The 16,717-nt window shown below is 39.2% G+C and overlaps 1 long non-coding RNA gene across 1 annotated transcript in view; it reads left to right on the forward strand.

The window, feature by feature from the left end:
- Window positions 1-222: 222 nt before the first annotated feature.
- Window positions 223-16,717, forward strand: part of LOC102148601 (uncharacterized) — a 34,339-nt gene continuing 17,844 nt past the window's right edge. The window contains exon 1 of the long non-coding RNA XR_288633.4: window positions 223-618. This is a non-coding gene — a long non-coding RNA (uncharacterized lncRNA). The remainder of the gene's footprint in view (window positions 619-16,717) is intronic.

Raw genomic sequence — 16,717 nt, forward strand, 5'->3', positions numbered from 1 at the left:
ATTGATTTTCTGAAGGAACGGACTTTAGATGAACTGCTACAGACCTCCTTCCAGGGGCTGAGCCTTGGATGCCAAAGAAATACCCTCTTGATCTTCTGGGACCCTAAAGTTTCCACTTGGGCCCACTGTGTACTATAGAGCTAAATCCTTCCAGGAGAGTGGGTGGAAAACTAGGCAGGGAGATTAGCCCGGCCTCTGCTGCCTGTTCTGTGACGTAACCGTGACAGGGATTCGTGAAGTCATAGGGACTAGGAGAGACCTAAGAAATGGTGTCCCTCATCCACGCAGTCTCGGGCTTTCTGTGTCTAGGGTGGGCAGCTGAGTGACAGGCAGCAGAAAGGAGGTGGGAGGTTGGGATCTGTTCTCAGACTCAGTGTCAAATCCTGGCTCCTCCACGTAACCGTTATGTAAGCTTGGGCCAGTGCCTTGACCCAGCTGGGCCCTTCTTTCCTCCCTGATGAAATGGGATAATGATGCCTCCTTTTCCGGATTCTTGCGAGACCTCAACAGCACTGGGACTGTGCGCTCCCGGCACAGCGTGCAGAGCTGAGACAGCCTCGGTCAGCGCTGGCCTCCGCCGTTCCGCCTGCAGGGGTTTCTGTCAGCCTTCTCGGTGAGGTGGGTATGCCCGTCTTCATTTTCAAGGATGCAGAGGCAGGTCTGTCTGACTCCCAGTCCCCGCTCTTCCCATCGCGCTGGGCCGGCTCCCGAGGAGGGCAGGGCGTGGCTGTGAGCGCCCCAAGAACCGCAGCTGACCTGTGACGCTCTTTTTAAACATCCTCGCCATTGCAGAACCACCCCTGGAAAAATCTGTTCATCAGACGTGTGCCCTGCCAGGTCATCCAGCAGCCCAAACGCTTTATTTATTAATTTTTTTTTTTTTTTTTTTTTTTTTACCAGAAACAGGCTGCAAGGTCCATCTCCATTTCAGTCTCCCACACGTCTTTGTGTTCAAGACAATCATAGCAACTGTTTTTGGTTAAAATGTCTTATGTGCCAGGCAGGGTGCTAAAAGTGTTACCTGCATTTGTCATTTAATTTCTGCATCAACCCTGGGAAGAGGGTCTTTTTATTCCTGTTTCTCTGATGAGGAGACTGAGGATTAGAAAGGACAAAAACTTACTCCCACTTGTTGAACACAGCCTACCCGTTTAACCCGGAAGGCCAAGTTCTTTACCACCATGACATGCTGCCCGTCAGACAAGTCCAGAGGAAACAGTCGTTTTGGAGCTGGGTGTCCAGGACATGTGGCTGGATGCTCCTGCTCAGATATGGGAAAACCCATTGGAAGGGGCGGAGCAAAATGGCGGGGTGAGCAGATACGGGAAAACCTGTTACACACCTGACAGGTGCGCCTTATGCAACACAGGCCTTGCCTTATGCAGCCCCCAGAGGTGAAGATGATTTAACGTGCTAACACTGTTATAGACGGAACGGCATCCTCCATACTATTCTCTGGAACTGATGGTTCTGGAACAGATAATTCAGGATTTAAGAAAAAAGGGGAATTGGAATGAAACAAACTGTAGGAACCGATGAACAACTGTTACGCAGAGCTGTGGTGACAGCTTTAGATTTCGTAGGGTTATTTTGCCAAATTTTGGGGGGAAAGCTCACCTCTACTCAGAATCTTCCTGCTGTAACATTACTCATGGATGTGTAAGCTCTCACTTTTGTGAAATAATATAAAGTATTTTACTGTGCCAGTCTGGTGGCGTAGTGGTTAAGTTGGCGCCCTCCGCTTTGGCGGACCGAGGTTAGTGGGTTCGGATTCTAGGCACAAACCTACACCACTGCTAATCAAGCCATGCTGTGGAGGTGTCCCATAAATAAAATAGAAGAAGATTGGCACAGATGTTAGCTCAGGGCCAATCTTCCTCACCAAAAAAAAAAAAGTATTTTACTTTAAAAAGAGTCATTTAGTAGGTCTGGGTTCTTCCTTCACCAGCTTGACTCTAGTAAATGATATGATGTCTGTGTGTGGCACTGGGATGGGTAAACCATGAGTAAAACATGCTCAGATCATTGCTCACCAGTTCAGCTCCCTTTTGTGGGGTCAAGTCCATGTACTGATGGTTGGTTTCCATTTTCGACACAACATCCCTGGGATGGGAGGCAGTAGTTCCACACTTTACATAGTTTTGAAGACATGGGACCTGAGTTATACTGTTATTATTTATGTGTCTTCTATTCTCACAAGGCATTTGTGTTAGTATCAAAGGCGAAAAGATAAAAGCTAAATAATTCAGGGAGAGAGAACAGATTCATTAAAAGACTTTTTCTTCCTGTTTCTTTTTCTTTTTGTTTTTCAAATCATCTTTTTATACCTCACTCTTTTTATTATGAAACATTTCTAACAGGCACAAATGTAGAATAGTATAATGATGCTATGTGCCTATTACTCAGCTTGAGCACCTATTGCCCTCATTCACCCCACAGCAGAGAATTTTGAAGCAAGTGCTTTGAATTATCTGTATCTGTAAATACTTCAGTATTAATCCTTAAAAGATGAGGTCTCTTTTTTTTAAAACCACAATATGATTATCATGCCTTAAAAATCAACAATAATTCTTTATTACTCATTGGTGTTTGTATTTCCCTGATAGCCTGACATACTTTTTCCCAGTTTTATGGAGATATAAATTACAAACTATAAACTTCACCATTGTAAATGTACAGTATGATTTTCAGTAGATTTAAACAGTTGTGCAAACATCACCACAATGCAATCTTAAAACACTTACACATTTTTAATGGTTTGTTTGCATCAGGATTTTATTAGGGCCCATTCATTGTGATTGGTTGATGTCTTTTAAGTCTGGTTTAATATATAGGTCTGCCCTATATATCAGGTTTTCTTGTTTGTTTTTTTTCTAAGTGAAGAAATAGGTCTTTGTCTTTAGAATTTCCCAAAAATCTAGATTTTGTCAACTTCATTGTTGTAGTATCATTTAATGTGTCCCTCTCTCCCTGTGTTTCCTGTAAATTGGGTTTAGAGACTCATTCAGATTCAGGTTCAGTTCTTTTTTTAGCAAGGTTGCATCATGGATGGTGTGGTGGACTTGCCGTAGGGTGTCATAGTGTGTGATTCTCTCTCCTTGATGTTAGCAAGCTTTGATGATTATTGCCTAAATCCATTATTTCATTAGGATTGCAAAATGGTGGTTTTCCAATTTCATTTTTCCTCCTTCCTTTATTACCTGGAATACTTCCCTAAGATAAACTTGTTCTCTTAAACCATTTGGTATCATAGGGGCGAATTCAAATATGAAAGGCAAGATAAATAATTAATTCTTTTGCTTTATTTACCATTTTTCAAAATAATGAGGTGATTCCCCAGCATCTTCCCAAGGCAGCCACTGAGTTTGTTTTGTTTTTTTAGTGTCATTATAAAGTCAGAGGTTCACACGTAGTGGAGATGTTTCAATTTATTGTGGTTATTGTCCTCTTTGATGCTCAACTGTTCCCTTTTAGCCAATTGGAATCTAATCAACTTGGCGCCTCTGTTCTTTGGACGTGACTCTAGTACTTTTTGGTAGCTTCTTTTCTCTGTGGTATGATGAACATTTCCTGGCTCATCTGGTACATTTTGTACCACGTCTGGCATCAGTCATTTCTTCAGGGAGTACTTGGTCTTTTCAGTGGAAAATTGTATTCAGAGACCGTAGCCTGGGTGCTAGGAGGCTCGTTAGAACTGGCGAGGTCGTTTTTCACTAGGATTTTTAGTGGGCAAAGCTAGGAAAAAAAGTTTAAGATAAAATACATCATTAATTCATACTTTTCCTTCCAATTCAATCTCAGGACCATGGTTTTTTTAAATTTAACCTAATTGATTGTACACTTTTGTATCTCCTTCCTCCATACTGAAAATTCTCATTTCATCTACACCAATGTAATCACTTACTTGCTTTATCAGCACACATAGCCGTCTTCAAACAACTATACCAGCACTATTTCTAACAATATACTTACTGAAAACAGTTTAAGCTTTTTAAAGTGTTTGTTTTTTTTTTATTTTCGGGGATAATCTACTAAAGGATGTACAATAATATCACCAAGTTTTCAAGTCACTTGGGAATAATCTGTGTGTGTGTTTATTCCACTAAAGCATACGAATAAGATAAAGGGTTTCTTTGCTTTATTTCAGATTTAATTTTTAGGAGGTGCTTTTCTGTGGTTGTCTAACAGCTTTATTGGAGTATAATTTACATATCATAAGTTCACCCATTTTCAGTGTACAATTCAATAATTTTTAGTAAATTTATAGAATTGTACAACCATCATCAGAATCCAATTTTGAACATTTCTGTCACCCCAAAAAGATTCTTTGTACTAGTTTGCAGTCAATCGTCAGGCCCAGGCAAACACGATTTTGCTTTCTGGCTCTGCAGAGTTCCCTTACCTCGACGTTTTATAGAAATGGAATCCTCAGTAGGTGGTCTTTTTCACTTAGCGTGACGCTTCTGAGGTTCATCTCCGCTGTAGCACTATCTGTAGTTTGTTCCTTATTATTGCTGAACAGTATTCTGCTGTATGAATATAACACATTTTGTGTATTCGTTTGCCTGCTGATAGATGTTTGGGTCGTTTTCAGTTTTGGGCCATTAGGAATAATGCTGCTGTGAACATTCTTATACGTGTCTTCCTACGAACATGTGTTTTCATTTGTCTTGGGCAGATAGATACCTGGGTGTGGATTGCTAGGTCATAGTTAATTTTTATTTTATTTTATTTTGTTTATTTTTGAGGAAGATTAGCCCTGAGCTAACATCTGCTGCCAATCCTCCTCTTTTTGCTGAGGAAGACTGGCCCTGAGCTAACATCCGCGCCCATCTTCCTCTACTTTATATGTGGGACGCCTACCACAGCATGGTTTGCCCAGCGGTGCCATGTCCGCACCCGGGATCCGAACCGGCAAACCCCAGGCCGCAAAGCGGAACGTGTGAACTTAACGCTGCGCCACGGGGCCAGCCCCCATAGTTAATTTTTAAAGAAACCATTTTAAGAAACTGTCAAACTGGTTCCAAAATGGAACATTTTCCAAAATGATGGTACCATTGCACACTCTTAAGAGCAGGTGAGTGTTTGTATGCAGGTTCCAGTTTCTCCAAATCCTTGACAGACTTGCTTTGCCTTGTTCCCAATCTGTCTTTTCGATTATATCTATTTTAGTGGATGTAAAGTGCTTTCTCATTTTGGTTTTAATCTGTGTTTCTCTAATGTTGAACATCTTTTCAAGGGCTTATTGGCCATTTGCATATTTTCTTTGGTGAAATGTCTATTTAAATCTTGCACCTAATTTTAGAAACTGGGTTTTTGTCTTCTTCTTATTTAGTTCCTTAAGTTCTTTATATATCCTGGATACTAATCTTTTGTCAGATATATGATTTGCAAATATTTTCTCCCAGACTGGAGCTTGTCTTTTCATTTTTTTAATGGTGTCTTTTTAAGTACAAGAGGTTTTAATTTTTATAAAGTCAAATTTAATAATTCTTTCATAGATCATATTTTCTGTGTGATTTCTAGATCTTTGCCCACCTCAGGGTCATGTAGATTTTCTCTTATGTTTTCTTTCAGAAGTTTGACAGTTTAAGCTCTTATATTTAGGTCTTGGATCCATTTTTTACCTAATTTTTGTGTATGATGTGAGGTAGGGTCTAAATTAATCTTTTTATATGTCAATATCCAGTTGTCTCAGCACCATTTGTTGAAGAGACTGTCTTTTCCCTATTGAATTGCCTTGGCATTTTTGTTGAAAATCAATTGACTGTAAGCGCAAGAATTTATTTCTTTGGCTCTTAATTCTCCTTCGTTCGTCTATATGCCTGTCTTTACACTAGTACCATACTCTTTGTGCTAGTGCCACACTTGGCTATTATAGCTTTGTAGTAAGTAATGGAATCAGATGTAAGTCTTCAGTTTTGTTCTTCTTTTTCAAAATAGTTTTGGCTACTCTAGGTTCTTTGCATTTCCATGTGAATTTTAGAATCAGCTCGTTAATTGCTGCAAAAAAACGTCTGGTGGGATTTGTGCTAGGGTTTGCACTGAATCTAAGATGAGGTTGGAGAGTGTTGCCATCTTAATAACGATGAGTCTTCCAATCCATGAGCATGTAATGGCTCTCTGTTTATTTAGATATTCTTTAACTTCTCTCTGCAAAATTTCATGGTTTTTAGTTTATGTGTCTTGAATTTTTTTTGCTAAGTTTGTTCCTAAATATTTTATTCTTTTTTTATTCTAGTGTGAATGTAACTATCGTTTTATTTCAGATTGTTTGTTGCTAATATATAGAAATACAATAGATTTTTGTATATTGACCTTGTATCCTGTGACCCTGCTGAAGTTGTTTATTAGAGTTGGTAGATTGTCTGTGTGTGTGTGTGTGTGTGTGTATCCCTCAGGATTTTCTGCTTATAGGATTATGTTTGTGAAAAAAAAAGACAGTTTTACTTTTTCCTTTCCAAGCTACACAGCTTTAATTTCTTTCTCTTCCCTCCCGCCACCCCTACCCCCTTCCTTCCTCCTCCGTCGTTCTCCTTCTCTTTGTCTGATTGCACTGGTTAGAACCTCTAGTGCAAAGTTGAATATATGACAAGAGTAGACATCCTTCTCTTAGGAGAAAAGCGTTCAGTCTTTCAACATTAAGCATAATGTTAGCTGTAAGGTTTCTTTTGTGGATGAAGTTCCCTTCTATTCCTGTTTGCTGAGAGGATTTTTTTTTCCCCAACATAAATGCGTCTTGTCAAATGGTTTTTCTGTGACTATGGAGATTTTCATATGGTTTTTATTCTTTATTCTATTAATGTGATGCATTACATTAATTGATTTTAATGTCCCCCTAGAATAAATCTCAGTTGATCATGGTGTATGATCCTTTTTGTATGTTTTTGGGTTTTGTTTGCTAATATTTGTTTCCAGATTCTGTTTTTGTATGTAGGAAGGATATTGATCTCTAGTGTTCTTTGATTGTGATGTCTTTGTCTGGCTTTGGTGTGAAGATTAAACTGACCTCACAGAATAAGTTGGGAAATGGTCCCTCCGCTCTATTTTCAGCAAGAGTTTGTGAAGGATTAGTATTATTTCTTCTTTAAATATTTAATAGAATTCACCAGTGGAGCCATCTGGACCTGAGCTTTTTATTGTGGTAAGATTATAGACTTTATTTTTTAGAATAGTTTTCAATTTATTGAAAAATTGTGAAGATAGTACAGAGAGTTCCCATATACCCCATGCCCAGTTTTCCCTTTTATTAATATCTTACATTAATATGGTACATTTGTTACAATTAATGAACCAATGTTGATACTTTATTATTAACTGAAGTCCATACTTCACTTATATTTTCTTAGTTTTTACCTTATATCCTTTTTCTGTTCCAAGATGCCATCCAGGACCACATTACCTTTATTTATCTATTTATTCATTTATTTATTTTAAGGTATGCTTTTTGGTGAGGAGGGTTGGCCCTGAGCTAGCATCTATTGCCAATCTTCCTCTTTTTCTTTTTTCTCCCCAAGGCCCCAGTACGTAGTTGTATGTCCTAGTTGTAAGTCCTTCTAGTTCTTCTATGTGGGACTCCACCACAGCATGGCTTGATAAGTGGTGTCTAGGTCTGTGCCTGGGATCCAAACTGGGAAACCTTGGGCTGTCAAAGCAGAACATGCAGACTTAACCACTGTGCCACTGGGACAGCCCCCACATTACCTTTAGTCGTCATGTGACCTTATCCTCCTCTTGGCTGTGACAGTCTCTCATACATTCCCTTTTTTTGATGACTTTGACTGTTTTGAGGAGTGCTGACCAGGTATATTGTAGAATGTTCCTCAACTGGGATTTGTCTGATTCTTTTCTCATAATTACACTGGGGTTATAAGTTTTGGGGAGGAAAACTGTGAGTTGAAGTAATATTTTCATCAAATCATATCAAGGGTGCATGCTATCAACATGACTTATCACTGTTGATGTTGACCTTGATCACCTGACTGAGGTCGTGTTTGTCAGGTTTCCCCACTGTAACGTCACTCTTTTTCTCCACTTTCCACACTGTACTCTTGGGAAGAAAGCATTATGTGCAGCTCACACGTGAGGAGTGGTGAGTGATGCTCTGCCCCTTTGAGAGTGGAGTACCTACGTTATTGTTACTAAATTCTTCTGCACAGGAAATATGTCTCTTCTCCCCATTTATTTATTCAATCATTTATTTATATTAGTATGGACTCATGGATATTTATTTTGTACATTAGGTTATAATCCAGTACTGTTTTATTTTGTTGCTCAAGTTATTTCAGCTTTGGCCATTGGGAACTCTTTTAGTTGGCTCCCGTGTCCCTTTGACATATCCTCATCATTTTTTAAAAGTGTTTTCTTACTTTCTGGTGCTACAAAATGCTCCAAGTTTATCTTACGTATTTTCTGCTCCAGTCTTAGAATTAGCCATTTCTCTAAGGAGCTCTGGTCCATTTGTTAGAGAAAGGTGTTACAAACTAAGCTCTAACAACCAGAAAAACAATCAACAAAATGGCAATAGTAAGTCCGTACCTATCCATAATTAGTTTAAATGTAAATGGACTAAATTGGATAAATGCGTAAAAACTAAATGGATAAAAAACAAGACCCAACTATGTGCTGCTTACAAGAGACTCATTTCAGCTGTAAAGACAAAGTGATGGAGTGGAAAATGATATTTCCTGCAAATGGAAACCAAAAGAAAGCCGGGGTAGCTATACTTGTATCAGACAAAATAGACTTTAAGACAGAGACTGTGACAAGAGACAAAGAAGGTCAGTAATATAATGATGAACAATTCATCAAGAGGCTATAACATTTGTAAATACTTATGCACCCAATGTAGGAGCACCTAAATACATAAGGCAGATATTAATAGATCTGAAGGGAGAAACAGATGGCAGTATAATAATAATGGGGGGGGGGGGGCGCAGCTGGCCCTGTGGTGCAGCAGCTAAGTTCATAAGTTCTGCTTTGGTGGCCCGGGGTCTGCCGGTTCGGATCCTGGGTGCAGACATGGCACCGCTCATCAAGCCATGCTGTGGCAGGTGGCCCACATATAAAATAGAGGAAGATGGGCATGGATGCTAGCTCAGGGCCAGTCTTCCTCAGCAAAAAGAGGAGGATTGGCAGCAGATGTTAGCTCAGGGCTGATCTTCCTCAAAAAGAAAATAATAATAATAGTAACAGGGGACTTCAATAATCAAATAACTCAATTAAAAAATGGGCAAAGGACCTGAATAGACATTTTTCCAAAGAATACATACAAATGGACAACAGGTACATGAAAAAGTGTTTAGTATCACTAATCATCAGGGAAATGCAAATGAAAACCACAATAAGATATCACTTCGCACCTGTTAGAATGTCTGTTATCAAAAAGACAAGAGATGGGGCTGGTCCCGTGGCTGAGTGGTTAAGTTCACACACTCTGCTTCGGCGGCCCCGGGTCGGATCCTGGGCGTGGACATGACACCGCTCATTAGACCATGTTGAGGCGGCATCCCACATACCACAACTAGAAGGACCCACAACTAAAAAAAATATACAACTGTGTACTGGGCGGGGGGCGGTTTGGGGAGAAAAAGCAAAAAGAAAAAACCAAGAGATAACAAATGCCGGAAATGATGTGGAGAAAAGGCAACACTTGTACTCTGTTGGTGGGAATGTAAATTCGTACAGCCACTGTGGAAAACATTATGGAGGTTTCTCAAGAAATTAAAAATAGAGCTACCATACAATCCAGCAGTCTCATTCCTGGGTATATATCCAAAGAAAATGAAATCACCATCTTGAAGAGATATCTGCACTCCCATGTTCATTGCAGTGTTATTCACAATAGCTAACTTAAGTGTCCATCAATGGATGAATGGATAAAGAAAATATGGTGTATATATATACAATGGAATGTTATTCAGCCTTAAAAAAGAAGGAAATCCTGCCATTTGTGACAACACGGATAAAACCGGAGGGCATTATGCTAAGTGAAATAAGCCAGACAGAGAAAGACAAATGCTGCATGCTTTCACTCATATGTGGAATCTAAAAAAAACAAAAAAAGTGGAACTCACAGAAACAGAGAGAAGAACAGTGGTTTCCAGGGGCTGGGGGAAATAGGGAGAGGTTGGTAAAAGGGTACAAATTTTCAGTTATAAGATGAATAAGGTCGGAGGATCTAATATATAGCATGGTGACTATAGTTGATAGCACTGTATTGCATATTTGAAATTTGCTTGGAGAGTAGAACTTAAATGTTCTCACCGAAAAAAAAAGTGAATAAAATATGTGATGTGATGGATGTGTTAATTAACTGAGTGTGGGGGGCACACTTTCACAATGTATACATATATAAAATCATCACATTGTACACTTTAAATATCTCACAATTTTGTCGATTATACTTTAATTAAAAAAAAAAGAAAGCAAGCTTGTGCTAGACACTGAGTGTGCTTGTTGCCTTTGTGTATCATTGCTCCTCTTAGCTGAAATATATGCAAGGAAATAAATGAGTGCGTACTAACTAGTGTATATAAACATACCAATAAACAATTCTATACATAACCATATATGTCCATATTAAGCTAAACATGAATTCATACTGGTATCTCCTACTCCAATCCATTACCACATGGATCCTCCTAGCCTCTTCCCCTTGCTTGTCTGTAACCTCCCACCAGAACAGTGAAAAACCTGACTCCCACCATCTGCCATCCGTTTACTTAATTGTTCAATCCCAGTATACATGTATAACAGTATCAGAATTGTCAACCTGCACCCTTGTGGGAAGCAACTTTATCAACTAGAGTCCAGTGCTTATATGCAATTTCTTTTGCCTTTAGTCTTAGAGGTTACACTCATTTCCAAAGTTACTTCGGACAACAACTTTTTCCCATACCCCCTTCAGTGAGATCATTTCATACATTCATAATACAGTTAGATTGTTTCATCACATTCTGAATTCCATTCTGGTGTCCCCAACCTCCTAAATGTTTTTAATGTTTGCATATATTAAGGCTCATTCTTCATGCTGTTAAGTTCTATGGGTTTTGATAAATCCGTGGTCATGTATCCACAATTACAGTATCATAGAGAATAGTTTCACCACCCTAAAAAATGTCTCCTGGGCATCATGTATCAATCCTTCTTCTCCTACCCTAAACTCTTGGCAACCACTGATCTTCTTACCGTGCTATAGATTTGCCTTTTCCAGACTGATTTCTTTTACATAACAATATGCATTTAAGATTTGTGCATGTCTTTTTGTGGTTTGATAGTTCATTTCTTTTTATTACAGAATAATATTCCATTGTATGGATATACAAACTTTGTTTATACATTCACCTATTGAAGAACATCCTGGTGGCTTACACTTTTGGGTGATTCTAAATAAAGCTGCTGTAAACATTCACATGCCCATGTTTGTGTGGATGTAAGTTTTCAAATGAATTTGGTAAATATCTAGGAGTGTGACTTCTAGATTGTTTGGTAAGACTATGTTTGGTTTCGTAAGAAAGTGCCAAACTGTCTTTCAAAATGACTGCACCATTTTGCGTTCCTAGCAGCAATGAATGAGAGTTCTTGTTGCTCTCATCAGCAATCATTTCAGCTTTAAAAAAAAATTTTAGCCATTTTAATGTGTGTAGTTGTATCTTGTTTTAATTTGTAATTACCGAACAATGGTTGTTGCTTAGCATATTTTCATTTGCTTATTTGTCATCTATAGAACAACTTGATGAGGTGTCTATTCTAGTCTTTTGCCCATTTTTAGGTGAGAAAGATTGGCCTTGAGCTAAGATCTGTTGCCAATCTTTCTCTTTTTTTTTTTCTCTCCCCAAAGCCCCAGTACACAGTTGTATATCCTGGTTGAAGAAGTAGGTCATTCTAGTTCTTCTACACAGGATGCTGCCACAGCATGGTCTGACGAGCGGTGCTAGGTCCAAGACCAGGGTCTGAACTGGCAACCCCCCGGCTGCAGAAGCAGAGCAAGTGAACTTAACCGCTTGGCCATGGTGCTGGCCCCTCATTTTTAATTTTTTTAATTTTTATTTTTTTAAAGATTGGCACCTGAGCTAACAACTGTTGCCAATCTTTTTTTTTTTTTCTGCTTTTTCTCCACCAATCCCCCCACTACATTGTTGTATGTTTTAGTTGTGGGTCCTTCTAGCTGTGGCATGTGGGACGCTGCCTCAATGTGGCCTGATGAGTGGTGCCATGTCCACGCCCAGGATCCCAACCAGTGAAACCCTGGGCCACTGAAGCAGAGCACATGAACTTAACCACGAGGCCATAGGGCTGATCCCCCCTCTCATTTTTAAATTAGGTTTGTTTTTATTCTTATTGCTCAATTTTAAGAGTTCTTTGTGTGTTTGCATAAGTCCTTTATCAAAAATGTGTTTTGCAAATATTTTCTTCCAGTCTATGTCTTGTCTTTTGATATTCTTAGTGTGTTTCACAGATGTTTTTAACTTTAATAAAGTCCAATTTCTCATTTTTTTCTTCCATAGACCATGCTTTTGGTGATATATCTAAAAACTCATTGCCAAATCCAAGATCACCTAGATTTCCTCCTATGTCTTCTTCTACCACTTTTGCATTTTACATTTGAGTCTATAGTTTATTTTGAGTTAATTTTCTTTTTTCTTTTTGCTGAGGAAGATTTGCCCTGAGCTAACACCAGTTGCCAATCTTCCTCTATTTTGTATATGAGCTGCCATCACAGCATGGCTGCTGATAGACAAGTGGTGTAAGTCCATGCCTGGGAACCGAACCTGGGCTGCTGAAGCAGAGCATGCAGAGCTCAACCACTAGGCCTGCATATTGTGAAAAGTATTGCTTTTGTTGAAAAAAATCAAACCATTATATCACTTTTGAAATGTATCTAATGGAATCTAAATACCATATTGATTTGATGTCTACCATCATCCATTTTAAAACTACATAAACAAGCTCATCTTTAACTTTTGGAAATATTACATCATTTATTTTTGTCCTTGAACCTGAATTTCCATCTCAGAATTTTATCTTAACATAACGTATTTTAATGCTTAGAAATATTAACACTTTATTATAACACAAAAAGCAAAATTTTTTATGGTAAATACATATTGCTATGAAATAGACTTGGTCCTTCTTTTAAAATCACAATTAGTTCATGGCTGAATATGACTTATTGCCTGAATGATACAAGATTCAACATCAATTCTGTTACTATTTTTAACTTTTATAGATGTAAATGCTAAGAAATCTTATCTGCATACATAAGTAGATAAGAGTGGAAAGGTTCTGTTAGAGCAATGTCACTCAATTCTCTGAATTCCTTCTCGGTTAAATGCAAAAATCACTTGGTGATCTTTCATCAAAAATTATTTTTAGATATCTATAGTGAATAACTCTATTAGAAACTCCTTCCGTTTTGTTGAAAGCAATGCATTAGAAACTACTAGAACTGCGAGAAGATATTTTATTTAGTCATTCATGTCATGCGCTTTCTTACATGCAACCTAAACATTTCAAATAAACATTTGCCTGGCACCCTGGAGGTTTTGCAGGGACAATGCATCATTACAAGATTTGGGATGAGGGAGTGGTAAGTATTTCTCCTGTAAAGTGGGAGAAGGATCTATTATGAAAGAGGAGGTGAGTAGAGGGAACTTGTAAGATACTTGATCCTAGTCAGACTGAAGTTGAACAAAGTTCAGGGAAGAATGCAGGTGGAACGTGAGGCCCTGAAAAGTATTTTCTGTAAGTCTATACAAGTGCCTAGGTGTTTCTTGGGAAGATTTTGTATGTCTGGAGGTAAGATTTTGTGGATTTTGAAGACCCTTCTATGGATTAGACAGGAAAGCATCCTTAATAAGATGACATTTGCTAAGAGCCCTGAAGGAAGTAAGGGTGGAACCCTGTGGCTCTCTTGGGGAAGAGAGCTTCAGGCAGGAGGAATTTCAAAGGCAGAGGCCTTGGGGTAGGAGTGGGCTTGAAATGTTCTGGAAATAGCGAGGGGGTCCGGTGTTAGCTGTTGCAGAGCGAATAAGGGAAAGGGTGGCAGGATAGGACGTCAGAGAGGCAGCCAGCAGCATGTTAAGTCTTGGAGTCCAAGGTAGGAATTTGGGATTATATTCTGAGTGAGATGGCAAGAATGGCTTCCCATGGGAGGGTTTTGAGTTTGGGGGTGACATGACCTGACTTTTGTTTCAAAAGCTCACTCTGGCTACTATATCGATTATTACGTGGGAATGTTGTTGCCTATGTCATTTCTGGGTAGTTTTGCTAACAACTCTTCTGAGTTCACAACTGTGGATGACGGTTTTAACTACTGTGCGGGACGGTGAAAATAATCTGACCCTTGAGGAATGTGGGCTGTCAGCTTGCTCTGAGCATGGTTTTCTCAGCTTTATTGGCCTCAGTACTCTTGGATTCAAAAGAGAGCCACCTCCTTTCTGGCTGCTACTCCTTTGCACCTGAGCCATGAAAGTTGGGCTTTGGGGGTCAGACAAGTGCAGTGGGGTCTCAGCTGATGACCTGCAGAGACAGACCATGGAATCACAGATACATCGTAGGTCACTTCCCAGGAAACAGACTCTGAAACTCAGGTCTGTGTGGGGGAAATTTACTTGGGAGTGCTCTTGTGGACATAACCTCTTAGGGGTAAGGGGAGCAGGACCAGGCAGAAGGAGATGCTGGACTGTGACGCAGTTGCAATAGAACTCCTGGCCAACCTGAAAGAGGATGGCCTCTTAGGGTTTTCTTGATTGAGGCATGAGGCTTGGGCCTTAATACCTTTGACTCAGCTAGTCAATGGTTGTGAGCAGCCCCTAGAAAAGGGATGTAAACTTGGGCCAAAGGTAGTTTCTGGGAGGGACTCAGCTGTAAGCCATCAGTAGCCAAGACTCCAGGCCACGTAAGGAATGACTGTGTCAGTCTTGAAGGGAGTATCTGGCTGGATACCACAGTATCCACTACAGATAATTAACTGAAGAGCCCTTTAAAGAGCATCACCCCGTCCTAGACACCACCATTTTGAAGCTAAAGAAACTGAGGCCCAGAGGGAGTGCATGTATTGTTTATCTGTTACTCGTTTTCTCTTGTGTTAATTACAAAATACAAAAATGACTTCGACACTTATGCCTTATTTTCTAAAGGAGGGAGAGTATAAAACTTATTCTTAATTTTAAAAAGTATTTGCATATTTCAACTGATAGTTTGCAATTACTGTTAGCATTGCATAAATGTATTTATTTATTTTCAAGAAGCAATTCTTTCACTTCAGAGCAACCACATGGGCTATTGAGGCAATGACAAAGTTCACTTCTCACCCATTCCACGCACATTCTGTTTCCCTCATCCATCCATGTTGTTCATGACAATGAAAATTCACTCTGTGCCTACAGCAGCGACAGGAGTCAATTCATAGGACTGAAGCAATTTTAACCAACATGAAGTCCACTGCTCGGATAATGTAGTTTGCTTTGCTTGGGTGCTTCTGTCTTCCTGAGTTCATTGTGAAAGGGATGCCTTGACCACCCAGCAATAATGTTCCCTTATTTATGAAATATTTTTTCCAAAAAAGAAATTGTGTAGGACTGAAACAACCAGATTTTGTAATGTGTGGACTGAATTCAATAAACTAACTGTAAGAAGGCATTTTGGAGACGATTGGGGAAAATCTAATATGTTAAGAAATAATATTAAGGAATTATTACTTTTCTTAGGAGTGATAATGGATCTGTTGTCATGTCAAATTTAAGTCTTTATGTATTAGGATCAATACTGAAATATTTATGGGTAAAATAATATAAGGTGTGGGATTGTCTTAAAATATTCCAGATAATAAGAGGAATAGATGAAACAAGAATGGCAAAATGTTGATAGTTGTTGGAGTCACGTCATGGGTATGGGGGGTTAATTTTTACCACTTTCTTGACTTTTGTGTGTGTTTGAAATTTTCCATAATAAAAAGTTAAAAAAATATTTTTTTCACGTCTGGTTTTTAAATTTTCATTTTGCTGGATAGAAGCTAAAATAAGGGGTTGTCTCGTTCAGTATTGGACTTCTGGCAGAATAAGTGTCCTAGTTTAGAGAAGAGGCATAGCCCAGCCTGCAAAAATGCCCGGCTGGACGCCATCTGATTATGCTCAACCTCCAAGGCAAGCCGTGCCACCCGCTCTGGGTTTCACCGTGAACGACCTCAGGCATGGCTGGAGGAAGGGTGAGCTGACAGAGCAAGCACGCCTGGGTTCAAACGCTGGGCTGCCTTTCATGAGTATGATAATCTTTCATAAGTATAGAGATCTTTATGTTATTTGTGCCCTATCAATCTCATTTAATAAACTGGGACTTATTTTGAAGGTTAGAAGGAAGGCATAGAAAGTATCTAGTGTATAGTTGACGTGTGATAAAATGAAAATCATTATTAATAAAAAGCTGTTTATACTCCTGTCCTGGGAAACAGTCCTTGTCTTGTGTCACAGCAGTCACTCAACCAGATAGCAAGAGCCATGCTGTGGGAGAAGTTTTTGCTGGGAGTTTATCTTTGGGAGGAATGAGTCCTTATCGCTAGATTCCTTCATGGAATCGCACATCATCCGGGACTTCTACCCTTTAATCCTTTCATGCAAGTTTATTTACCACTCTGCCTTTAGGACTTGGGTTAAGAATTTGAAATACTTGTTTATTTTAAACATGGGAATATGGGAAGACACTTAAAATGTCTCTA

The sequence above is a fragment of the Equus caballus genome, chromosome 17, assembly GCF_041296265.1.
Source record: "Equus caballus isolate H_3958 breed thoroughbred chromosome 17, TB-T2T, whole genome shotgun sequence".
In the NCBI taxonomy this organism is placed as follows: domain Eukaryota; kingdom Metazoa; phylum Chordata; class Mammalia; order Perissodactyla; family Equidae; genus Equus; species Equus caballus.